We start from the raw sequence: 27,282 nt of genomic DNA, 5'->3' as shown, positions 1-27,282 counted from the left end.
TTTATCTCCAGCACTGGAGCTTAGAAAATATATGGTAAAAAAAAAACAACAACAAATGTCTCACAGGCAATTCTGATGTGCAACAAGAATTCTGAACCTTGTGCAGGAGCCAAAATTAGAAGCAGATATGACTAGCTAATTTAGTTCAATGTTCCATCTCCCTTTTCTCTTCTAACATTTGATGCATCTACTAAAGTAAATATATCCTCAACTTTGTGTATTTGTATCCACATTACTACAGAGACGTGACTAAGGAAAGATATAAGAGAAAATTGTCAATGAAAGAGTATGACACATGGTAGATCCACCTGTCTCTTGAATTGGTTATGCACAGTCACCAGTGGGACATTCTATTAATTCTGTTATCAACTTAGCCACCAGGACCTCAATCTGTAGCCAAGAAATTATGAAGCCTGCTGAAAAAGCTGTGGGGGCGATAGAGGGAAGAGATTAAGGGGAAATTCTGAATTGATTGAATTTGTCCATATTTGTGACCAGAAGTAATTGGGATTCCTTGATGAGTTTGAGTAAACTCCAGGAGTTGGCAATGGACAGGGAGGCCTGGCGTGTTGCAGTCCATGGGGTTGCAAAGAGTTGGACTGCTGCTGCTGCTAAGTCGCTTCAGTCGTGTCCGACTCTGTGTGACCCCATAGATGGCAGCTCACCAGGCTCTGCCGTCCCTAGGATTCTCCAGGCAAGAATACTGGAGTGGGTTGCCATTTCCTTCTCCAGTGCATGAAAGGGAAAAGTGAAAGTGAAGTCGCTCAGTCGTGTCCGACTCTTAGCGACCCCATGGACTGTAGCCTACCAGGCTCCTCCGTCCATGGGATTGTCCAGGCAAGAGTACTGGAGTGGGGTGCCATTGCCTTCTCCGAAGAGTTGGACATGACTGAGCAGTTGAACTGAACTGAAATGGCAAAGTTTGATTCCCTTACTGTCAGCAGAAATTGAGACTTGGGTGCTATGTCAGATTTAAAGACAGAGTTCAGAGTACACGATCATGAAATATTAGGCCAGATATAATTTAAAACAGATATCTATAGTTCAATATTAGTGTTTCCATGTGGAAATTCCTTCCCAAAGTTTCTTGGGATAGTTAAATGATTTTTTTTTTCAATCCTGAGAAAACTCAGTAGAGAAATGGGGAAAATAGGGGACAATGTATCCTAATTCACTGCAAGAACTAAAGTCTAACAGTCAAAAGAGCAACAATACTGGTTCAAAGAAATTCACTGATGTTACGTCAAAAGCAAGAATAGAACATACAGACACGCAGAGCCCAGAGTTAAGGTGGACAAGTGTGGGAACCTGGGCGGGAGCAAGGGCGTAGGGGAGAAGCAGTTAGGTGGTCAGGACTGAATAAGGCTTGCTTCTAGTTGTTGCTGTGTTATAAGTGAGTGCTTCAGGCCCTGACTGCTGGTAATGGTGAGCCATGCCTGTAAATTAAATAAATATTAATATGTTTTTATACATAGTATATTTTATAAAATTCCTATGAATTGTGTTCTAAGAAATCACAAACTGGGAAGCAAAACAAGTTCTCATATTGGAAATTTTGACTCATGATTCTGTGTAGTGTTGCCAACTCTATTAGGAGATCCAAATGTTATATTATAAAAACACTATTCAATAACATTTGCTATAGGCTACAGTTCCTTGTAAAATGATTATTAAAGCAGTCTTAATATAGCTACAAAGTAAATGAAGAGCATGAAAATGTTAAAAATATTTTAAGACTATTTATGATTTTGAGAATTCAAGTGTTTCTTTTCTGAATCTGAAACATTAATATCTGTCAGGAATTTGGAAACACTAGGAGAGTGCCTTTTTTAAAAAGGATTAAAAAATTGAGATAAAATTCAGGGAATTTTCTTTATCATTCAGGATTCCTACAAATAAAACTTCATTGATGAGTTCACAGCCCGCAGTTATACAATATAACAATAGGTGTCAGAGTCATACTCATTGAATAGATTGAAAAGCAGATTATAGTTAGCTGCTGCTGCTAAGTCGTTTCAGTCGTGTCCCCATAGATGGCAGCCCACCAGGCTCCACCGTCCCTGGGATTCTCCAGGCAAGAACACTGGAGTGGGTTGCCATTTCTTTCTCCAATGCATGAATGTGAAAAGTGAAAGTGAAGTTGCTCAGTCGTGTCTGACTCTTAGCGACCCCATGGTCTGCAGCCCACCAGGCTCCTCCGTCCATGGGATTCTCCAGGCAAGAGTACTGGAGTGGGTTGCCATTGCCTTCTCCATATAGTTAGCTAGAGGGAAAATTATTAATGGAAAATATATCTGAATAATTCTGCAAAAGTAACACAAAGATAGAGATGTGAAATATTAAAGAGGTGTGAAATATGGAGTGAAGAAGTCTATCATATAAAAGTCAATTTGAAGTTCTAGAAGCACTAGAGAGGAATGGGGCGGGCAATATTGGAAAAGATAATACCTCTGAATGTCCAGAAAACACTAAAGGTGCTTTCTCAAACTCAGGAAGCACAGCAAGTCTCAAAGACAGAATAAGATTTTAAGAGCAAAAATAGAGAAAAGCATGTCATTCATAAGGGAAAAATTAAACTGATAGCAGATATGTCAACAAAAGGAAATAGAAGATGACAGTAAAATAATAGCTTCAAACACTGAGAAAACATTGTTGTCAATCATGAATTTAAAACTAAAGGTAAAACAAATTTTCATTATAACAAAAACTGAGAGCAAAGGAATGGCAAGGTAGTATAACAAAATGAAATAAACACTGGTAAACATTATTTAAGACAGGAGGGGGTGATCAAAGATCAACATTTCTGAAGCTCTTATATACATCATCCATGTTGTTCGGTGTTCAGCTGCTAAGTCATGTCTGACTCTTTGCAACCCCATGGATGGACAGCAGCACGCCAGGCTTCCCTGTCTGTCACTATTTCCTGGAATTTGCTCAAGCTCATGTCCACTGAGTCCATGATGCCATCCAATCGTCTCATCCCCTGTCGTCCCCGTCTCCTCCTGCTTTCAATCTTTCCCAGCATCAGGGTCTTTTCCAATGAGTCAGCTCTTCACATCAGGTGGCCAAAGTATTGGAGTTTCAGCTTCAGCATCAGTCTTTCCAATGAACACCCAGGACTGATCTCCTTTAGGATGGACTGGTTGGATCTCCTTGCAGTCCAAGGGACTCTCAAGAGTATTCTCCAACACCACAGTTCAAAAGCATCAATTCTTCAGCACTCAGCTTTCTTCACCATCGAACTCTCACATCCATACATGACTACTGGAAAAACCATAGCCTTGATTAGACAGACCTTTGCTGGCAAAGTAATGTCTCTGCTTTTTAATTTGCTGTCTAGGTTGGTCATAACTTTCCTTCCAAGGAGTAAGTATCTTTTAATTTCATGGCTGCAGTCACCACCTGCAGTGATTTTGGAGCCCCCCAAAATAAAGTCTGACACTGTTTCCACTGTTTCCCCGACTATTTGTCATCAAGTGATGGGATCAGATGCCATGATCTTAGTTTTCTGAATGTTGAGCTATAAGCCAACTTTTTCACTCTCCTCTTTCACTTTCACCAAGAGGCTCTTTAGTTCTTCTTCACTTTCTGCCATAAGAGTGGTATCATCTGCATATCTGAGGTTATTGATATTTCTCCTGGCAATCTTGATTCCAGCTTGGGCTTCTTCCAGTCCAGCGTTTCTCATGATGTACTCTGCATATAAGTTAAATAAGCAGGGTGACAATATACAGCCTTGACGTACTCCTTTTCCTATTTGGAACCAGTCTGTTGTTCCATGTCCAGTTCTAACTGTGGCTTCCTGACCTGCATACAGATTTCTCAAGAGGCAGGTCAGGGGGTCTGGTATTCCCATCTCTTGAAGAATTTTCCACAGTTTATTGTGATCCACACAGTCAAAGGCTTTGGCATAGTCAATAAAGCAGAAATAGATGTTTTTCTGGAACTCTCTTGCTTTTTTGATGATCCAGCAGATGTTGGCAGTTTGATCTCTGGTTCCACTGCCATTTCTAAAACCAGCTTGAAAATCTGTTCATGGTTCACATATTGCTAAAGCCTGGCTTGGAGAATTTTGAGCATTACTTTACTAGCATGTGAGATGAGTGCAATTGTGCGGTAGTTTGAGCATTCTTTGGCATTGCCTTACTTTGGGATTGGAATGAAAACTGACCTTTTCTAGTCCTGTGGCCACTGCTGAGTTTTCCAAATTTGCTGGCATATTGAGTGCAGCACTTTCACAGCATCATCTTTTAGGATTTGAAATAGCTCAACTGGAATTCCATCACCTCCACTAGCTTTGTTCGTAGTGATGCTTTCTAAGGCCCACTTGACTTCACATTCCAGGATGTCCGGCTCTAGGTGAGTGTTCACACCATCGTGATTATCTGGGTTGTGAAGATCTTTTTTGTACAGTTCTTCTGTGTATTCTTGCCCCCTCTTCTTATATCTGCTGCTTCTGTTAGGTCCGTACCATTTCTGTCCTTTATTGAGCCCATCTTTGCATGAAATATTCCCTTGGTATCTCTAATTTTCTTGAAGAGATCTCTAGTCTTTCCCATTCTATTATTTTCCATTTCTTTGCATTGATCACTGAGGAAGGCTTTCTTATCTCTCCTTGCTATTCTTTGGAACTCTGCATTCAGATGGGTATATCTTTCCTTTTCTCCTTTGCTTTTCTCTTCTCTTCTTTTCACAGCTATTTGTAAGGCCTCCTCAGACAACCATTTTCCTTTTTTGCATTTCTTTTTCTTGGGGACGGTCTTGATCCCTGTCTCCTGTACAATGTCATGAACCTCTGTCCATAGTTCATCAGGCACTCTGTCAGATCTAGTCCCTTAAATCTATTTGTCACTTTCACGGTATAATCATAAGGGATTTGATTTAGGTCATACCTGAATGGTCCAGTGGTTTTCCCCACTTTCTTCAATTTAAGTCTGAATTTGGCAGTTCATGATCTGAGCTACAATCAGCTCCCGGTCTTGTTTTTGCTGACTGTATAGAGCTTCTCCATCTTTGGCTGCAAAGAATATAATCAGTCTGTTTTTGGTGCTGGCCATCTGGTGATGTCCATGTATAGAGTCTTCTCTTGTGTTGTCGGAAGAGGGTGTTTGCTATGACCAGTGCTTTCTCTTGGCAAAGCTATAGGGATTTTCAATTCAGGTGTGTATACTGAAAATAATCGAGAGGTATTCCATTCCCAGATAAGATAAAATAGGCCACTCCCACTTCCCTCTGTTTCTTCTACTGAATGCAGCTATAAAATCTGGACAGAATGCACAGGGCAGTTATTTGAGGACTTCTGAAAAGTAATGAGTGTCAGGCAGATTTGGGAAGAAGGCATGCATTTGAAGTATCACTGGACTGGTGGTGGATTTACCAATCCGCCTCCTGGCTCCTGTATCCTGCCACCCTAGATTCCATGCAGCCCGAATCCGAAAGTGGGACTGCTAGGGAAAAGGGGCAGGAGAGGGAGGCAGAAAGAGACAGACAGACACAGAGATGGGGAGAGACAACGGGACCCTCAGTGTCTTCTGTTAGTTCTGACTGGAGACGTAGGGAGGACACCTCCTAGTGCTTAGAAAGAGTGTAGAAATCACCCGTTTTGCTTCTCTGTTCTCTCGCACCACATCCCTCAAGCATTCCCATAATGGTTGTGGCAGCCAAAGCAACAAGAGGCAAGTTAAAATCTAAAGCCCGGAGGAGGGAACCCTTTGTCCCTGATTAGAGATTGGAGAAGTGGTAGTTCCCACATGGTCAGATGAACACTTGTTGCTTTTTCTCCTCTTCCTGTTCCCCCTCCATTTAGCCCCAAAGCAGGTGCACTCATGGAAAGTACACAGCAGACTAGGGTAAATAAAGTCCTAGCTTTCTGGCCAGAAGACCAGGGGTAGGGGTGCATGAGAGCAGAGGAAAGTCCTGGGGAGATTGCAGAGAAGGAAGCCATTGAGAAAGTGACCCTTTAAGCTGTTTATGAGTTCCTGGGCTCACCCTTGGGTTGTGCAAACCTGGATCTGAAACAGCATACACAGACTTTGATAACTGGACCATGGTATACAGACCACTACCAAAATTCAAGACTAGTCAAGGACAAGTACACATACAGGAGCGATCAGAATAGCACTGCCAGGGAAAGGCTTTGAAAACTGAAATGACACTTCAGCCACTGAATGTCTGAATCCAATTAGTGGACTGAATCCAATTGGGCAATTTCCTGCTTAAAGAAAAATTGTAGTACTATCCCATAAGATTCAAATAAGGCCCAACGACTTTTTAGGAAATATTAAAAATGTCTGGGATACAAAGTTCATGTACCTAATAGCCATTTGAATGTCTTGTTTTGAAAAATGTCTATGCAATTCCTTTGCCCTTTTAAAATGGGATTGCTTATCTTTTTGCTATTCAGATGGTAAAAACTCTGCCTGCAATGTGGTAGACCCGGGTTTGATCCCTGGGTCGGGAAGATTTCCTAAAAAAGGGAATGGCAACCCACTCCAGTATTCTTGCCTGGAGAATTCCCCAGACAGAGGAGCCTGGCGAGCTACAGTCCATGGGGTCGCAAGGAGTCAGATGTGACTGAGCAACAAACACATACACATTGACCACACCATGCAGCTTGTGGGATTTTAGTTCTTCAACCAGGGATTGAATCCAGGCCCTCAGCAGTAAGAGTGTGGAGTTCTAACCACTGAACTATCAGGGAATTCCTGAGTTGTATATTCTTATTCAGTATTAACCCCTGCCAGATATATGATTTACCAATATTTTCTCCCCTTCCACAGGTTGCCATTTCATGTTGTTGATGGCTTTCTTTTCTATGTAGAAAATTTTTATTTTGATGTAGTTGACCTTGTTTTTTTTTTGGTACTTTCGCTTTTGGTATCAAATCTGAAAAATTATTGTCAAGACTGATGTCCAGGAACTTATTGCCTGTGTTTTCTTCTAGGCATTTTATGGTTTCAGGTCTTACGTTCATGTCTTTAATCCATTCAGAGTTGACCTTTGTGTATGGTGTAAGATAGAGACCCAGTTTTATTGTTTTGCATATTGCTGTCTAGTTTTCCCAACATCTTTTATTGAAGAGACTATCATATATTCTTGGCTCCTCTGTTGTATCAATCCAAAATTCTACATTTAGCAAATATATTCTTCAGGAATGAAGAAAATAGTTTTAGATGAAGAAAAACTGAGGCAATTTGTTGAAAGCAGACTGGTTTTAAAAGAATTGCTTAAAAAAGTTGGTCAGATATAGAGGGGAAATTGTACCAGAAAGAAACCTGAAATAATGAGAATGATGAAAAAGCAGCAGTAAAATATATATCTGGGTAAATATATCATGCCATTCTTTACCTATTGAGTTCTTTAAAAAAATGTTTGAAAATTAAAACAAAAAGTTTCACAATACTTAAAAACTATTTCTTCCTGGGGGAGGTGACCAAGATGGCAGAGTAGAAAGACCCTGAACTTAGGAGAAGTCCAAGGACACATCAAAATTAAACTATGTACAGAAACTATCTCTGAGAACAACCTGAAGAAGGAAAGATTTTCCACACTACAGAAATAAAAAATGAGATGAGTAGGAGGGGTGGAGACTAGGAGAGTCAGAAGCCACCCAGAAGCCACACCTAGGTCAGTGGCCCAGAAATGGGAGAAATATCACAATTGTAGAGGTCATCCTCAAGCAGTGAGAGGCTGGACCCCATATTGGGCTTCCTAGTGGGGGATACTGCACTTGGAAGATACCATCCCCACCCTACACCCCCAGAATATCTGGCTTAGAAAACCAGAGAGACTTATGCTTGAGAGAACTGAAGGGCGGGAGGAAACAGAGATTTCACTCTTGAAGGTCATGTACAACATCTCACAAACTCTGAGTCCCAGCACAGAGGTAGTAGTTTGAAAGAAGCCCTAGTAAGACCTGCTTGTTGATCCTACAGAGCCTTTTAGAAAGGCAGGAGGCGATTGTGACTTCTCCTGAGGATGGAGACACTGGCCATTTGGGGGGAGTGTATCCTACAGTGGAAACACTGCTGCTGCTGCTGCTAAGTGGCTTCAGTCATGTCCGACTCTGTGCGACCCCATAGACAGCAGCCCACCAGGCTCCCCTGTCCCTGGGATTCTCCAGGCAAGAACACTGGAGTGGGTTGCCATTTCCTTCTCCAATGCATGAACGTGAAAAGTGAAAGTGAAGTTGCTCAGTCGTGTCCGACTCTTAGTGACCCCATGGACTGTAGCCTACCAGGCTCCTCTGTCCATGGGATTTTCCAGGCAAGAGTACTGGAGTGGGGTGCCATTGCCTTCTCTGGTGGAAACACTAGCACTGATAAATGTTACTTTAGAATCCTCCCTCTGGCCTATTAGCGCCAGGGACGTGGTCCTGCCCACTAGAGGGCCAGCACCAGTCCTAGCCTTCCTGGCCCTTGCAGCCAACCATACAGCAAATATTAATTAATGGAAAAATATATCCCTGACTACCAATCTGGGCAGATTTTTGCTCTGACCCTATTAGTCTCTATTTAATTTTAAAAGCAATTGGCACCTTTTCTCTTTTAGGTATCTGCTGTGTTATAAAAAGTTTATTTACTTATTTATTTCTCACTTCTCATTTCCTGGGCTCACTCAACTTGTAATAGTCACAAAAAACAGGGATAAGGTTGTTTTACTCAGGTATATATACCTCACCTAATAGTGTTTACATGTATTATATATTCAATAAATGTTTGATAAGTGAATTGATGATGCTATCATTGGTGTTGACTCATTCCTAACTCTGCATTTTTCTAATCTCTCTGGTTTTTATAAACCCAATACAAACTTGATAAGTTTTGATTTTGATCTACATTTATTTATATTATCTTGGGTGTAAAATGAAGTTTTTGCATTAAGACAGACTTACTATTGTTTCTTAATGCAACAATTCCATTTTTTATCCATGCTTTAAGTGTTCCCCCTTCTGGGGTAAATTGATGAGTGCCAGAGAAACCCCTTCTATGGGCAAAAGGGACTTCTAAAACCACAGAAGAGGAATCCCTAAATTATAAGTGTAGGTGCTTATATACTCATTGTCCCCTCCCCTCCTTTAACTTCTCTAATGAAGACAAAGTCTCCTTGGGAAGATTGGGGAAGGTCCCTGGGTTCTTACCATTTGGAATACTATTTGTATTTTCAGAGCGAAGATAAAATAGATCTCTCTGGGTTACAATCCCTGAAATGTTTTCATGATTCCAGATTTTAACGCTCTTTGAAATGTAAACACATACCTCTGAGAAGATAAATTACTTCCCCGAGGTTCCCCACTGTTTATTCAGTCATCATTTAGCTTCCAAGTTTTATCCTTTAATCTAGGTTCCAGTAAAGGTTGCTCGGAAAACCCTAACCGTGCAGAAAACATGAATATATTCACTTCCTGACAAGTAGCTGTAGATATTTAACATCATTTATGCTCTTCATTAAGGTATTATTAACCCCATTTTACATGGGGTTAAAAGAGGTTAAAAGATCTTGTTATTTAAAGGATCAATAAAAGAGTGTAGGCATTGCATACATTACTGCATCACATTTGTTTATATTTTGATAACTGCATTGTAATATAACTAGTTGCCTTTGTAACTAAATGTGTTCCATTTTATGCATAGTACTTTGAGAAAATGTTTGTAGATTCCACCAGATTGTCAGAGGTGGCCATGGGAAAAAAGTTGTTAAGAGTCTGGTCTAGATATTGGAAATTGTGGATTATACCGATCAATATCTACTTGACATATCCTAGACAATGCCACACACTAACACATCCTGAGTTTGCAGTTCCACAGGTTTCCAATGTGCATTCAAAATCTTTAAACTTCTCCCTTATATTGTCTTATACTTCTAAGAATTCTTTACCCTGCATGATGAGAATGAGCCTCTGGATCCTTGACTGGCTTCTTGGATCCTTCTCTTTTTAAAGGAAAACTGCATTCTGTTCAAACTAGCTGAAATATCTTCTGTAGGTCAAATGGTATATTCTGTGCAGGAATACAGATTTGGTTTGGGTCCTCAGGAGGATGCTCTGTGTATGATCCTGACAATGTCTCATATTAACTCCCAGAGTAAACTGCACAGCACATTGCTGGTTCTTTCCCTGTGTTTGCCTTGGTCTCTGGGTATCTAGGCCTCTGAAGGTGCTGTGGATTAGTACCATTTACAATATGTATCTCATTCCTCTTTTATTTGCTCCAGAAAATACTTGCAACTAGCCTTAACTTTCTTCAAATCAGAATGTGCAGACTGATAATGGTGACTGTGTCTTGCTTTGTGGAGCTGAGGTTCAACAGAGATATTCTATAGCAACTTGTAACAACTTATCAAATACATTTAAAAAGAACCAGATGATGAAAGGTTGATTATAGTTGGATGGGACAAACTGGAGCCATACAGAAAGTGGAAGTGGGTAAAACCACAGGAATAAAGCAATTGCTCTGGAAACATAGCTGATGCAAACCCTGGAAGATGCAACTAACTGTATACAATGGAAGAGTAAACTGTTAAATGGAAAAGAGTTACTTAAAAAGGGAAGGAGGGACATAAAGAGAATAAAGACAGGAGTTAGACTTTTTGAATATGTCTTGTAATCTTAACCTTTGAACTGTGTAAATATTTTATTGTAATTATTAAACAAAAAATATAAAAAGCAATTCCTAAATAACCTGCATATTTGATTGGGGGCATAACTTACCCTGGAGGACTACAGTCTATGGGTTGCAAAGAGTTGGACATGATTGAGCAACTAACACTTTCATTTATAACTTCACAGAGGAGAACTAGTCCAAATGGCTTTAACACACTGTAATATTACTGTTCATCCCTGGTGCACAAAAAGGAATTTTAAAGCATTTTCAGTACTTCGGGTCCACAAAATTTCCACGTCGCCTCTCTGACAAGTCTTTCAAGCCTCTAACAATCTATATTTTCTCCTCCATTTCTTTTTCTCCTTTAAATTTAAAAAGTTTTTCTCATGTCGAACACTGGTTATCTTGCAGTTTTCCTCAGAGTCTAGATTTTGCTGTTGCATCCCCATAATGTAAAAATAAAGATTTATGACATTTATGAACCCACTGGGAAAGCAAATATGGACTGGTTATTTGATTAAATTAAGAAATTATTGCTTATTTTTTAGAGTAATAGTGTAGGGTGGTCTTGTTAAGAAGAAATACATGCTGAAGTATATAAAGAGCAAATGCAAATGATGTAATGTCTGAAATGTGCTTTAAAATAATATGGGAGGCAATTGATCTGTGGATTGCCTGGGGGAGCTCAGTCAAGAATAGGTATAAATCTAACAACACTAGTTTGACTTATTCTGAATATGTTCAAATTTCTTTATAATAAAAAAATTACATTAGGAGTTCTATTTCTAGAATTTTCACCCGGGTTTGAATTCAAAGTGTTGGCCCCAACACTTAGTAAATAAGTTGTTGTGGGTAAATCATGTCAACTTTCTGTTTCATAATCTGAAAATTGAAGCTGACAGTATTATTACCTTTTAGGATTTTTGAGCTGATTAAATGAGATAATATCAATACACGTAAAGTGATTGGGGCATATTCTGGTACATAGTAAGTGTGCAATAAATTTTAGTAATCATCATAACTATTATTATTTTCTCTAAGATTTAATATTTGAAAACTGGGAGAGAGGGAGACAGAGAGTCTCTCCTTCTAAGATCATGTGCTTTGAGAGCCACATAAACCTGGAGCTGCTGGTAGACATTTTTCCACTGGAGGGGGCTACAGTTCAGAGCAAAACAGAGGCACTGGGTGGGCAGAGCCACTTCAACAGACTTGGAGCACCTGGGTTTAGCCATTCCTGAAGCTGGCATACCCCTGCACTTATCACTTACTGGGGCAATAATTAAGTCACTTCGAGTTGGGTTTCTGACATGAGCAAATAAAATTGTTCTGGTCATTTCCACACATTCTAGCATGTCTTACATAGTGCTCCACCCTTTACCTAAACCACACTCTATTTATAGAAACTGCCACTCAAAAAAAAAGCATAGTTCCCCATTTTTTTAATAAGTAAAACCCAACTGTTCAGCCTGATACTGAACATTCTTTTTCAGTCATTTCAGTTGCTCAGTCGTGTCTGACTCTTTGCGACCCCATGGACTGCAGCACGCCAGGCCTCCCTGTCCATCACCAACTCCCAGAGCCTACTCACACTCATGTCCATTGAGTCAATGGTGCCATCCAGCCATCTCGTCCTCTGTTATCCCCTTCTCCTCCCGCCTTCAATCTTTCCCAGCATCTGGGTCTTTTCCTTCCTTTTTGACTTAGTCCATCCTTTTCTTTGGACTTAGTCCAAATCTACTTTTCCAGCTTTATGTTTTATTCTCCCAGACTTCATCTCTCTGATGAGCTGAATGGCTATTTCTTTACCAGGTTCTTAAATATACTGTTTCTGTGCCTCTAAGCTTGGCTGCCTCTCACCTGAAATAGAATACCTTGCCTGTCCATTTAATAAGTGACTTCTCATCTTTCAAGGTCTTTTGCAAATGTCACTCTTCTCTGAAAACATGCTTTATTAGGAACTGGAAGGTCTGTCCTACCTTTTATAGATCTTTGTCTTACTCCTTCTACAGCATGCATCACTGATATTTTGGTATTAATATTATTGTTAGTTTAAAAATTGGGATGCTTAAAAAATTCATATGATATCATGTGTGCATGCTAAGTTGCTACAGTTGTGTCCAACTCTTTGCGATCCCATGGACGGTAGCCTGCCAGGCTCCTCTGTCCATGGGGTTCTCCAGGCAAGAATACTGGAGTGGGTTGCCATTTCCTCCTTCAGGGAATCTTGCCGACCAAGGGATTAAACTGGAGTTTCCTGTGTCTCTTACATTGGCAGGTGGGCTCTTTACCACTAGTGTCACCTGGGAAACCCATATGATATCATGGATCCCCTTACATATGGAATAACACCCTATCACTTTTGTGTACAAAGGCTCACACGATATGGCTCTTTTCCAGCTTCTCTGATGTCATAGAGATGATTGTCTCCCCTCAGTATGCCCCAGCCTAATAGGCCTTACTTACATTCTTCAGAAAACCCAGCTTTTCCTGCCATCGATCAGCCATTGCCATTTGCCTGTGAGACTCTGCTTCCGTATCTTCCTATGGTTGATCTCTGCTCATCATTTATTAACATGATTTATCTAAGGTCCTTCCTCAAAGACCTGCCCTGATAGTTCAGTTGGTAAAGAATCCGCCTGCAATGCAGGAGACCCTGGTTTGATCCCTGGGTCAGGAAGATCTGCTGGAGAAGGGATAGGCTACTCACCCCAGTATTCTTGGGCTTCCCTTGTGGCTCAGCTGGTAAAGAATTGGCCTGCAATGTGGGAGACCTGTGTTTGATCCCTGGGTTGGGAAGATCCCCTGGAGAAGGGAAAGGTTACCCACTCCAGTATTCTGGCCTGGAGAATTCCATGGACTGTATAGTCGCAAAGAGTCAGACATGATTGAGTGACTTTCACTTTTTCTTAAAGAGGCCTTCAAGGTCATCCTACCTAAATTAGCCCCCACCCTCACCCTGGAACCCGTATCATATTATACTATGTTATTTTCTCTGTAGAATTTTCAAGTGGCTTGCATTACTATGTTTATTTGTCTCTGCTTTGATGTCTTTTCTGCCCCTTCTCCCAACTCCACTAGATAAATAGTTCTATGATGGGCAGGATCATTTTGGTCTTGTTTAATACTGTATTTACATCATGTAGAACAGAGGCTGGGCTTCTCTGGTGGCTCAGATGCTAAAGAATCTGCCAGCAATGCAGGAGACCTGGTTTGATCCCTGGGTCAGGAAGATCCCTTAGAGAAGGGACTACCCACACCACCTGAGTCACTGGAGTGACTACCCACTCCAGTATTCTTGCCTGGAGAATCCCATGGACAGAGGAACCTGGTGGGCTATAGTCCACAAGGTCGCAAAGAGTAGGATACAACTGCGTGACTAAGTATGCACGCATGCACTGTTCTAACTTCAAATTCATATTTTACTAGAGTTCAAGCCAACCAGTCTGCATTTTCTGAGAAGTCTGGGAATTGAGCCCAATAAGTAGGGTACTTGATGCAAGGAAACTGCTGTGATGTACTAAAAATAGTGAAATAATGCAAGACTTAGGCCCTTGTCTTTAGGACATGTGTTTATTTTTATTTTGCTATGAAAGTGGCAGATTTATGAATATATAGTTTTATGGCTTTATAGGTCTATCTTGAGTTTCATTTAATAAGGGTGTATCATGGATATACAGGGAAGCCTGACATGCTGCAGTCCAGGGGGCCTTAAAGAGTCAGACACGACTGAGTGAACTGAACTGAACTGATGGATATCAAGCTGTTGATGAAGAGCATATGCATTTAGCAGCTGATAAACAGGCTGGCTCACTTTTGGTTTCCTTTTGTTCTAATCTTTGAACTACTGGGACATAAACAAAAAGATTGAATGACAGAGCTATGTGAACCTTATGGCCATGTGCTCATGAGTGGAAGTAACTTGAAAAGATTAATGAGATGGGGCTCATTATAAAAACAAAATTGGCACAAACTTTGTAATAGTTCTTACTCTAAATGTTTCCTATTGAACCAGTTAGAGTCATCACAATTTCTACATTTTGTTATTCTAACTCCAAGTTGGAATTATCCTTAGCATAGTTTTTAGGGATTCATAACTTAAATTTCAATATAAGAATTGAAGCTCACGTTATGTTCTAAAGTAGGATTTCTGTTGATGGGGAATTATCAATCTTCCTAAACTATTTAAGGCTTGCTATGAGAATTTTACTCACTGTGAAAAATATCTCTATTTAACAATCTTTCAGTTGTGCTACCTTCATTCATAGATGTAACTGCTACTGAAACTCATGCAATCTCAAACCACCCACCGTATCCTGATTTATCAGGTTGAAATATGAAGTGGTAGAAGTTTACTTTCCTAGTTAAAATTTCAGAGTTCTTTCTTTTTGTTCAAGTTCCTTCATCATCATGTCCTGTAATTTCACGCTACCATTTTAAAACTTATGTCACAGATTTAAAAAAAAAAAAAAACTAAGCAAACTAAGTTAAAGGATCATTTTCATAATAATGTGTTACCTCTGGCTAGGATAGTTGCATTTCAAAAGTAATACAAATGGTGATGCCCACAGTAATCACAAAGGATGAGTCTGAATGGGGGAAGTCAGGCACTTTTGAAGGGATGTGGGGCATTCTGGGGCTATTCGAAGCCTCAGTTCTACTCTTAGCCACATGCTACGTCCTGGTTTCCCTTTCCAGTCTTATCCTATGGTGCCTTCCTCTCCTTCTACATTGACTCCACTGAGGAGTCAATGACATGCAAAGCTTCATCTTTAGATTTTTCTCTCACTTCTTTAACTCCAATAAGTAGTCCAGTATTGAACTTCAGCATTTTTGCTGCTCAGTTTGCTTAATGTTTGACTTGTCACTCCATTCCTGAGGCCACGACTTGATTGAGGACCCAAACTTTTCACTGATTGATTTCTTAAATGTGAAATGGAATATCTTCTGCCTTATCAATAAATGAGGATGTAACAGCCATCAGTGATTTGGGGTCTCCAAATTAAATGAGGGCTCCCCAAAGGGAAAATAATACCTGGGATCCAGCAGATACCAGCACCGTCCTCCTCCCTCCCCCACCGTGATTGTTGGGGTGGGGGTGTGGGGAGAGGATGTGAGAAAAAACAAAACAAAACAGGATGCTGGCCACAGATAGCTGAGATGCATATGAAAGGAATGACTTCAATAATCCAGACTGTTTCATATTCCCAGACATATGCATAGAACACTAAATTCCTTAACTTGAGCTATCTGGTTTTCCTTAGTTAGTGTTAGTCCTTCAGTCATGTTCGACTCTTTCCAACCCCATGGATTATAGCCCATCAGGATCCTCTGTCCATGGGATTCTCCAGGCAAGAAGAGTGGGTTGCCATGTACTTCTTCAGGGGATCTTCCTGACCGAGGAATAGAACCTGGGTCTCCCGCCTTGCAGGCAGATTTTTTACTGTTTGAATCACCCCCACTAATTAATAGTAATCTCTTCCGTTCAAACTGCCTGTCCCTCTTCGTTACAAATATCCATATACTGTGACTCCTTCCCTCGGAGTAGTTTCTTAGGGCTACCTGGGATGCTGCCTCCCAGGTTTGAAGTCCTAAATATTCCCACTGAATTAAACATTCTCTACTTTCAGGTTGTGACTTATTTTTCAGTCAACAGAAACTAAGCATAATTTGAATTAGTCTCCAATGTATCTCTACACAATTTCAATATGTGGAGCCAAAGCTGAACCTACTGCCCCAAACCTTTGGGGATGATTATTGATTTAGAGAATAAACTGAGAGAGACTTCTTAAAACAGTGAGTTCTCTGGTGGTTATAATTGAAATATTCAAGGTTGGGAAAAGAGCAGGCATGAGCACAGGAGAGGCAATGTAAAGGTTAAATAAAGGAAGAAGAGCCTAAAGCCATTGGAGGGGCAGTAGCAAAGGAAGGTTGTATGCAAACATGCGGAGTCAAAAGTGCAAAATGTGTGCATTTTTCAGATTGTCCAAGCACTAATGTGGCAAGTGCTGTATAGGGTGCAATTAGCAGGTAGTCATCAAAACTCTAGGATTCTATGTGTTCTGTCATCCTTTCATTGTCCATTCATCCATTGAAACAAACAGAACACCATACTTGAACTGGATCTCTGCCAGACACTAAAAAAATGGCATTTTTCCTCTTCAAGGGCTTAGAGGCCAGTTTATAAACATGAAAGCAGGGATTGATTCATTTATAGAAAAACTGGGTGATTTCCTATGTGGACTGGGGGACCAGGAAGAGGTTTAGTGGTATAGGATGAAGAAAAGAGCCCAGTGAGCCTGGAACCTTAGCCTGCCAAGTCAAGAACAATCTTAGAATAATGAGTAGATTATTGAAGGCTGGGATTTTAAGTGTTGGGTTTGGGCAAAGGGAAGATTGTAATGAACTTTTTGTTAGACCAGTGCAGTGAGAGCTTCATAAAGTTCAGTTCAGTTCAGTTCAGTGGCTCAGTCGTGTCCAACTCTTTGCGACCCCATGAATTGCAGCACGCCAGGCCTCTCTGTCCATCACCAACTCCCGGAGTCCACCCAAACCCATGTCCGTCGAGTTGGTTATGCCATCCAACCATCTCATCCTCTGTCGTCCCCTTCTCAGTGAACTATGGCAATTTAAGGAACTGTCTTTCCACCCCCTACCCCACCCTCACCCCATTGGTAATAGGTCTCTTCTACTTTTTAAAAGACAATGGTGATAGGTAGTTTAAAAAAGATTTTTGAGAAGAGTAGTATCATCAAAATGGTGATATAGGAGACCTAGTCTCTGTCCCCAGATAAAAATCAACAATTAGCTATCCACAAACAAAAACAGCTTTGGGAGAACTCAAGAGAAATTTTAGCAACACAGAGGAATAAAAAAAACCCTGAGAATAACCACATAAGAAAAAAAAGGCAACTCCATTTTGCAACTTCATCAACCCATCCTTAAAATTAGAATTGCTCAGCAGAAGGAAGGTATTTCCCAGCTAGAATGACTTCCCCTCACCAGGAAAGTAAGAATGAAGTACTACACAAAGGTCTCATTTTGGTTTACCCTACCCAGACCAGCAAAGTTGAGATATAGAGAGCTAGGAACAAGGAAGAAAAGCAGGGGCTACCAAGAGCACTTGTACAGTGGGAGGGATCACGGTTCACAGTGACTTGCTCTGCAGACAACCTTAGCAGATTTCACCAGCTCGGGCTGATTTTTGGTTGTGCTGGGCTTTCATTGCTGCTCAGGTGGGCTTTTCTCTAGTAGTGGCAAGTAGGGCTACTCTCTAGCTGCTGTGTGTGGGCTTCTCATTGCAATGGCTTCTCTTGCTATGGAGCATAGGCTTCAGTAGTTGTGGCACGTGAGCTCAGTAGTTGCAGCTCCCAGGCTCTGGAGCACAGGCTCAATAGTTGTGGTGCATGGACTTAGTTGCTCTGCAGCATGTTGGATCCTTCTACATTAGGTATGGAACCCGTGGGTCCTGCATTTGAAGGCGGATTCTTTATCACTGAGCCACCAGGGAAGCCCCGCTTCTTGCATTCTTGAGTTTATAGCCAAGATTTTTATCAAACATACACACACACTTAAGCATATCGATATCCTTTCCCTCTCTGCTAACACAAGGCTATTTTCAACTTTAATTGAAGATATATTAAGCATAGATACAGCATGTGGCATTTAGCACAGTCTGGTCTTTGAATAAAACTGCCAGAAAATTTCTTGAGATGAGGGATGAAATATACATGAGAACTTGGGGTTGTCAGTACTCACTGAACTTCTCCTTTGAGTTCTAGGGCATTACAAGTTCAGAAGAAGTTTCTAGTAAGCCAGTACTAACAGCTGTGGTCAGTTAATGGGTAAGAATTAGAGAATGGTGATTATACAACTAAATAACTTCAGACTTGAATTTTGGTCACATTTATTTCAGTTAAAGATCTGTATAATTTCCAGCTCTACACAGTGTGAGAAAAACTCAGCCAAAACTGAAGGGAAAAAAACCCCCAAGAAACAAATCATATGTTGGGTTATGATTTTGCATGAACTATTTTGAAGTTAAAAGTGCTACATGATTTTATTTTAGATGAGTGGCATTTCTTCTTTAAAATTTGAAGTAGAAAAATACTTAAATTAGACTGAAAATTAAATTAGTGTTAAGGATTGGAAATATTTGAGAATATCCTTAAGGGATAAATACATATTCCATTTCCCCTGTTTTTAAAAGGCTTCTACTGCTTACTCTTATCAGAAAGCATAATTTGCCATTTCTAGTCAAGGAATAATAAAATGATTAGTTTGCTTCTGTGGTTCTAGATTTCCAGAGAACTGACACATTTTGACAAATTTCTCTATTGTGTCATAAGAAAATTTATTTCCCTTGTTTTCCTTTGTGTATTTTGGGATGTCAAGTTCAATGTATTTTGGGGTGCCAAAGTCAATACACACGTCTTTTGGGGATCTACATTAAGCTGCAATGAATCATAGAATCATAAGGTTGAAAGGGCATCTAAAAGTAATTTGATCCTATCCTTAACTTCCAGGCAAGATTTAAGAATCATGCTTTACCCTGTTTATAAAATCTGAAAGAAGAAAATAAAATAAGCTAGAATAGATGATTTTGAAATATTTACCATAAATTGTTATTGTTGAATCTCTTATAACCTTTTTTTAATAATCAATATTAATAAATAAAAAATAGGTGAGGTTGTTTGATTTCCTTTGCAAACTAAGTCTTTAAGAATTAACATATTAGCTTGGGTACTTCTTAGCAGTCCATTTAGCAAGACAATGTCCTGGTGTCTTCAGCCAAAGACAATACTAATTGCCTAAAAACTATATTATCATTGCTGTAGTTGAATAGTCCACATTCTTATCTATATATAGTCAGTTTTCCTTTAGATAGTTTATAATTTCTCCTAGGTACTGATCCTATACAAACATGCTAATTTACCCCATTTAAAAAAAAAGACTAACAAAATTTTCTCCATCGTTCCAGTTACCTCTTTAATATTTTCATTTTCTCTAAAAGAGAAATTGATTGAAAAGAGTAACTAAGGACATATACCATTTGCTATAACCCACAGAAACTGAACATTATACAAGTAGATCTATATAGACTACAAGATACTTTATAGTCACTACATTTTAAGAAGACACCAAATCAGATACTATTCTGAATCAAAGACAGTCTTGAGTGTCAGAGTCTTTTCAGTGTGACATTTCAACATGAGTACCACATTCAGTTATGTTGAATGAAACAGAGGTATTAAGAACAATTTTAAAAGCAATTTTTATCCATTACCCTTTAGAGGAAAGATGCTGGTCTTTAGATTCAAAAGAACTTTAAATTTCTAATCAATCTGTTCCCAAAAAAAAGTCAAAAACCCGTCTGACTTGAATGACTGAAATAAGCCTCCTGCTGGTCCAACTCTGGATGGGTCCATTACTGGAAGAAGACCGTGACCCAAGTTGTGGATTAAGACAGATGATTGTAACACCAATGTCCTGCAGACTTTCAAAGAAGTAATTTCTTCTTCTTCTTTTTTTTAATGCTTTGATATGTAAATAGCATGAAAAAAAGCCCTCACTTTTTCCTAGGGTATTTCCTAGGGTAACAGAAATAATAAGACAATGGGGAAAAAAGCAATCAATTTTTCCCTTCTATTGTGATGCACTTCTTGGCAGCTGGTAAAGTCCAGGGATCTGGAATTTGTAATGTAGAAATGCTGAACTATCTGTGATGGGTGCTGGAGACCATGCCAGAGAGCATGAAGTATCTACTTTTTTCAGACCACAAAGCATCATTTGATAGAAACTATTCTGAGGAAACTTCTCTTAGAAAGAGTTTAGCTTGTCATATAAAATCTGAAAATTGACATTAGGGTACCTGCTTTAAAGATCAAAGTTATAGCCTCATTAAAAACATATCTACCTCTGGAATAAGTCTCACTGAAAACTAATTGGAGACTGGCAGAAATCTTACCTACAACCAAGGCTGTAGGAAGGATTCACATGAAATCAGGTAGGAAGGGAAGAGAAACAATCAGTTCAGGACCTATGCCCCTAGGAGGGGACTCAGATGAAAAGGGACATTACGTGGACAGAGATCCTCCTTGGGGACTGAGTGGTTCAAGTCACATACGGGGTGCCCCAGCCCTGGAGTAGGGAATATAGGCCCTTTTGGCTGACTGGAGGGCCTGTAGAACTAATAGGAGGGCTGTGGAAAGCCTGGCCTCTGCTTGTGAGGCGCACACGCATGCTTGCTTGCACCTGAAGCAGGGCCAAAATGAAAAGACAACCTACTGAATGGGAGAAAATATTTGCAAATAATGTGACCAATAAGGTTAATATCAAATATATATAAACAGCTCATACAACTCAACAATAATAAAACAATCTAATTAAAAAACAGGCAGAAGATCTGAATAAACATTTTTTCCAAAGACGATACACAGATGGTCAATAGGCACACAAAAAGATGTTCAACATCAGTAATCATCAAAGAAATGCAAATCAAAACCATAATGAGATATCACCTGACACCTATCAGAATGATTATCATCAAAAAGACCACAAATAACAAATGTTGGCAAAGATGTAAGCAAATGGAACCCTCATACACTGTTGGTACAAATTACAGCCACTATGGAAGACTGCAAGGAGGTTCTTTGAAAAACTAAAAATAGGACTACTATCAGTTCAGTTCAGTCACTCAGTCGTGTCCGACTCTTTGTGATCCCGTGGACTGCAGCATGCCAGGCCTCCCTGTACATCACCAACTCCCGGATTTTACTCAAACTAATGTCCATTAAGTTGGTGATGCTATCCAACCATTTCATCCTCTGCCGTCCCCTTCTCCTCCTGCCTTCAATCTTTTCCAGCATCAGGGTCTTTTTAAATCAGTCAGTTCTTCACATCAGGTGACCAAAGTATTGGAGTTTCAGCTTCAACATCAGTCCTTCCAATGGATATTCAGGATGGATTTCCTTTAGGATGGACTGGTTGGATCTCCTTGCTGGGGAGACTCTCAAGGGACTCTCAAGAGTCTTCTCCAACACCACAGTTCAAAATCATCAATTCTTTGGTGCTCAGCTTTCTTTATAGTCCAACTCTCACATCCATACATGACTACTGGAAAAACCATCGCTTTGACTAGATGGACCTTTGTTGGCAGAGTAATGTCTTTGCTTTTTAATATACTGTCTAGGTTGGTCATAACTTTCCTTCCAAGGAGTAAGCGTCTTTTAATTTTATGGCTGCAGTCACCATCTGCAGTGATTTTGGAGCCCCCCCCCCAAAATAAAGTCTCTCACTGTTTCCCCATCTATTTGCCATGAAGTGATGGGACCAGATGCCATGATCTTAGTTTTCTGAATGTTGAGTTTTAAGTCAACTTTTTCACTCTCCTCTTTCACTTTCATTAAGAGGCTCTTTAGTTCTTCTTCACTTTCTGCCATAAGGGTGGTGTCATCTGCATATCTGAGGTTATTGATATTTCTCCCGGCAATCTTGATTCCAGGTTGTGCTTCATCCAGTCCAGCATTTTTCATGATGTATTCTGCATATAAGTTAAATAAGCAGGTTGACAATAGACAGCCTTGATGTACTCCTTTCCCAATTTGGAACCAGTCTGTTGTTCCAAGTCCATGTTGCTTCTTGACCTGCACACAGATTTCTCAGGAGGCAGGTCAGGCAGTCTGGTATTCCTATCTCTTTAAGAATTTTCCACTAAGGACTACCACATGATCTAGTAATTCCACTCTGCGTATATATCCAAAGAATATGAAAACACTAATCTGAAAAGATACATGTATTCCATTGCTCACTGAAGTATTATTTAAAATAGCCAAGATATGGAAACAACCTAAGTGCCCATCAACAGATGAGGGGATAAAAAATGTATGTATACATATACACACAATACATATACACACAATATAATATCGTTGTTTAGTTGCTAAGTCATGTCTGACTCTCTTGTGATCCCATGGACTGTAGCCTACCAGGCTCCTCTGTCCATGGGATTTCCCAGGTTGCCATTTCCTTCTCTAGGGGATCTTCCTGACCCAGGGCTCAAACTTGAGTCTCCTGCATTGACAGGTAGATTCTTTACCACTGAGCCACCAGTGGTGAGCCACAAAAAAGAATAAAATTCTGTCATTTGTAACAACATGGATGAACCTAGAGAGTATTAACCTTAGAGAAATAACAAAGATAAATATTTTGTGTTATAACTTACAAGTAGAATCTTAAAAATAAAACAAATGAGTGTACATAACAAAAAAACCCAGAATCACAGATACAGAGAGCAAACTAGTGATTACTAGTGGAGAGAGGGAAGGAGGAAGAGGTAAGATAGGGGTATGGGGTTAAGAGATACAAACTACTATGTATAAGATAGATAAGCAACAAGGATAGGTTGTACAACACAGGGAAATATAGTCTTTATTTGTAATGACTTTAAATGGAATATAATCTATAAAAATATTGGATCACTATGTGGTACACTTGAAACTAATTTAACATTGTAAATTAATTGTACTTCAATTAAAAAGATCAAAGTGAAATCCTGCATTTTCCAAGTTACAATTTTAGAAAATTTTTAAAATTTCTCTTTTTGGTTAAAAAATGAAGAAGAAAGGTAGTGTAAACTGAGCAACTATTCTGTGTCAGGCTCACATAAATAAAATGTAGTATATTTGTATAATGGAACATTGTTCATTCATGAACTGGAATGAAGTACTATATACACTACAACATGGATTATGCTTGAAAGCATTATGTTAAGTGAAAGAAACCAGACACAAAAGACCACATATTAAATGATTCCATTTGTATGAAATGCCAAGAACAGGCAAATCCATAGACAAAGAAAATAGGTGAGTAATAGCAAGAAGCTGAGGGGAGAGGGAGTAGGGAGTGACTACTAATGAGTACTGGGATTTTGAGGAAATGATAGAAATTTTCTGGAATTAGTGGTGATGACAGTGCAAACTTGTGAACATACTAACAACCACTGAATTCTACACTTAAAAATGTGAATACAACTTTTCTACGTGGGCCTTCTTTCACACTACTAAATAAATTAGCTGGAATGGAAAAAGATTGGACCAGAAAGGAGCTATGTCTTTAAGAATTTAAATATCCCTTATAGGTGATTAAGGTATAAATTAGTAACTTAAATACATGCTAGACTAAGATAATTATCATGATTATAATTATTATTATAATTACCAACATTTTATGCCTTGTGTCTTCCAATTATAGTCTTCAAATCATGTAATAATTTTGTTACAGTTTCCAGTACGTCTTTCTCATTAACATAGTATTTCATGAAATTGGCATAAAGTTCATAACTATTCAAGTTGAGAAATGGGTAAATGGAGTCCCTTTTCTATTGCTTGTACTTTTATGTTTACGTGAAAATTTCTGTAGAAATAAAAGTATTACCTATTTTGGAAAAGCATTATTTTCCTAAGTAAGTTGGAGCATATTTTACTTCGCTGCATTTTTTTATAATAAAGATAAAATTTATATCAGGGAAATGCACAGATCTTAAAACTACTTCCTTCACCTTAGAAATTTCCCAACCAATCATTCTGTCTCATAAGCAACCACTGTTCTGATTTGTCACTGTAGATTTGTTTTGCCTAGTTTGAATTTTGCATAGATGGATGTACAGTATGTCCTTTTTTATGTCTGGTTTATTTTGTTCCACATAATATTTTTGAGGTTTTCCTCAGTTGTTCTATGTATCAGTAGTTCATTTTTTTTATTACTAAGGAGTATTTTATTTTATTTATTTTTTATTTTTTTAAATAAATTTATTTATTTTAGTTGGGGGCTAATTACTTTACAATATTGTAATAGTTTTTGCCATACATTGACATGAATCAGCCATGGGTTTACATGTGTTCCCCTTCCTGGACCCCCCACCCACCTCCCTCCCCATCCCATCCCTCTGGGTCATCCCATTGCCCCGGCCCTGAGCCCTGGAGTATTTTATTAAATGAACATGTCATAATTTGCTAATCTGTTCTCCTGTTGATGGACATTTGGACAAGTTTTAACGATTTTGAAAAGAAGTATTATATTTCAGTACAAGTCTTTTCGTGAATACATGTTTTCATTCCTTTTGGTATTTATGATGAAAATATTAATGATTCTGCAGTGTTATATGAACTTACAATCTTACCAGCAGAGTGAACGAGTGTTCTAGTTATTCCATATCCTCACTAACATTTTGTTTTGCTAGTCTTATTTATTCTAGCCAAACTAGTGGGTATGAAATGATACTTAATTATGGTTTTACTTTTCATTTTCCTGACGACTAATGATTTTTAATATCTCTTTTAAAATTTTTAGTATCTTTTAGTGTACTTACTAGCCACATGAAGTGGCTTTTCATGTCTTTTGCTCAGTTTAACAATGTCTTTTGTTATTTATTTGTAGAAGTTCTTCATATATTCTAGATCAACTTCTTTGATATATGTATTACAAATGTCTTCTATAACATGTAGCTTGCCTTTTCATATTTTTAATTCTATCTTTTGATGAGTAAAAACTTTAATTTTTATTAAGTCCAAATTGGCAATGAAAAAATGTTCAGTGCTAAATAATCTTTGACTATCTCATGGTGGCAAAGATTTTCTTGTTTTATTTTCTTCTAGAAGCTTTATAGTTTTAGCTTTTCAATGGAGTCTAGGCCATTTCAAGTCATTTGTGTAATGTATTTACTTTCCTCCATCCAGCTAAACTGAAGTCAAGAGATGTTTTAGTTCCATGTTTATCACTTTCTCCTCTCCTCAGTATATTTTGTGACAAGCCATTTCCTATTTTCATTTCTGTTTCCCATCTATAAACTGAGAGCATTATAATAGGTGAATACAGTCTGATTATTTCCTAAAAGTTGAAGTAGTCCCACATGTAGAAACAATTATAGCCCCGCACCCCTACCAAGATGTTAATGGAGAAGTTAGATTATAAGGATTGCAGTCAGTGTAGACAGTCCTTGTTATCTTACTATCTACTCATATGAAGAAAATACATGTGTAAGGAACTATTCTAAAACCTTAGGGAAAATGCCTTCTAGAGCCAAACCTGGAAACCAAGATATTTATTAAGTGCAGTATGTGAGTAAGAATTACTGGAGTTAATCAGCTAATTCTGTTTTTGTCCTGTGATTTAACAAATATTTACTTGGCATTTGGGCCTGTGGTTAAACTGGGTTTTTTTTTGTGTTTTTTTTTTTAATAAGAGTTGGATTAGGGAAAAGCTTTGCCAAATATGAACTACAGAATTGTATCTTAACACTTTACAAATGTGCTCACCTGGGAGGAGTTCAGAGTAGTGAAAAAGGAAGTAGGATTGGGGGCAGGAGAATCAGAAATGGAAGTATACTTTGTGGATCAGAAGTGTGCATAACTGGGGTTTGGCTTCCATTGTTTGTGGAAGAGAGGGGCCAGGTTGAAGAGAAGGAGCCAAAGTGTGAGGATTTAAAGCCAGAAGCAAGCTAAGTTTAGACTGTAGACATTAGAGATGGAAAAGATCCACAGGATAATATTACCAAACTCATTCCTAGCCAGCTCAGGATACACTTAAACAGAAAGATCAGATACAAAAGTGACCACAACCAAAGGCCAGTGCTCAGCCATTGCTCTGGGCCTTAAAATAGTGATGTGAATGAAGTTTAGTTTAAGTAGATACTATTCAGATCCAATCTAACACATCTGCCTTCTTAAAAGAAGCTGGGATAGAAGATTTTTTGATGCTTAAAATCAAGAAAAAAGTATTCTGCAAATGTCTCTACATTCTCTAGATAGTATAATTACCACATTTTTGCTCCTAATGTCTATCAGGAACAGGGGTGTGAATGAGTGTGAATGCTTGTGCAACAATATCCTGGAAAAGTGATTCCAAAATTGCAGATCATAGATTGATGCTGCTGCTGCTGCTAAGTCGCTTCAGTCGTGTCCGACTCTGTGCGACCCCATAGACGGCAGCCCACCAGGCTCTGCCGTCCCTGGGATTCTCCAGGCAAGAATACTGGAGTGGGTTGCCATTTCCTTCTCCAGTGCATGAAAGGGAAAAGTGAAGGTGAAGTCGCTCAGTCGTGTCCGACTCTTAGCAACCCCATGGACTGTAGCCTACCAGGCTCCTCCATCCATGGGATTTTCCAGGCAAGAGTACTGGAGTAGGGTGCCACTGCCTTCTCCCATAGATTGATACAAATCCACAAAAGGGGAATAAAATAAGGACAATGTGTATTTTCCATAGAGTTAATTTTATTAAAAGTAAAGGATTAACCTTAATTCTAAGATTAAGATCTCTCTATATTTTTGCTTTTAGACTATCCTTTTGGAAAAAGAAGAGGTAGTATTGGTATGCATACTTTTAATCACCTTTTTTGGCAAAATAAAAATTGATAAATAACCCTATATAAATCTCTTTGTTTAAAAAAAATGAGTGTATGATATTTGAATTCAAGCTGCAGCTTCTTCAGAACAGTCTGAGTGCATTTAAAAAATTAAACAGGAAAGTCATCATCAAAACTAGGTCTCTATTGATGTAAGACAACCTACTGTTTTAGATACAACTAAGCTAGAAAACATATCAAGTAATTATTCATGCCATCAGTAATAAGGCACATCCTAATATCATAATTTTTAATATATGAAAACATATGGATATGACCATA

The 27,282-nt window shown here is 38.9% G+C and overlaps 1 protein-coding gene and 1 long non-coding RNA gene across 2 annotated transcripts in view; both read right to left on the bottom strand.

Moving 5' to 3' along the window:
• The window catches only part of JPH1 (junctophilin 1), a 620,000-nt gene that overhangs the window by 164,551 nt on the left and 428,167 nt on the right, over nt 1–27,282 (bottom strand). The gene's annotated exons all lie outside the window — the stretch shown is intronic.
• LOC145510431 (uncharacterized) lies at nt 6,825–9,825 on the bottom strand. Its single transcript, XR_014057008.1, has 2 exons — nt 8,276–9,825; nt 6,825–8,131 (listed from the first exon to the last, which is right to left on the bottom strand). It is a non-coding gene; the product is annotated as an uncharacterized LOC145510431 (long non-coding RNA).

The sequence above is a fragment of the Giraffa tippelskirchi genome, chromosome 6 (assembly GCF_054371585.1).
Source record: "Giraffa tippelskirchi isolate mGirTip1 chromosome 6, T2T-mGirTip1v1.2.pri, whole genome shotgun sequence".
NCBI classification, from domain to species: Eukaryota; Metazoa; Chordata; class Mammalia; order Artiodactyla; family Giraffidae; genus Giraffa; species Giraffa tippelskirchi.
The sequence above is the reverse complement of the archived record's forward strand: the minus strand, read 5'-3'. Positions and strand labels throughout refer to the sequence as shown.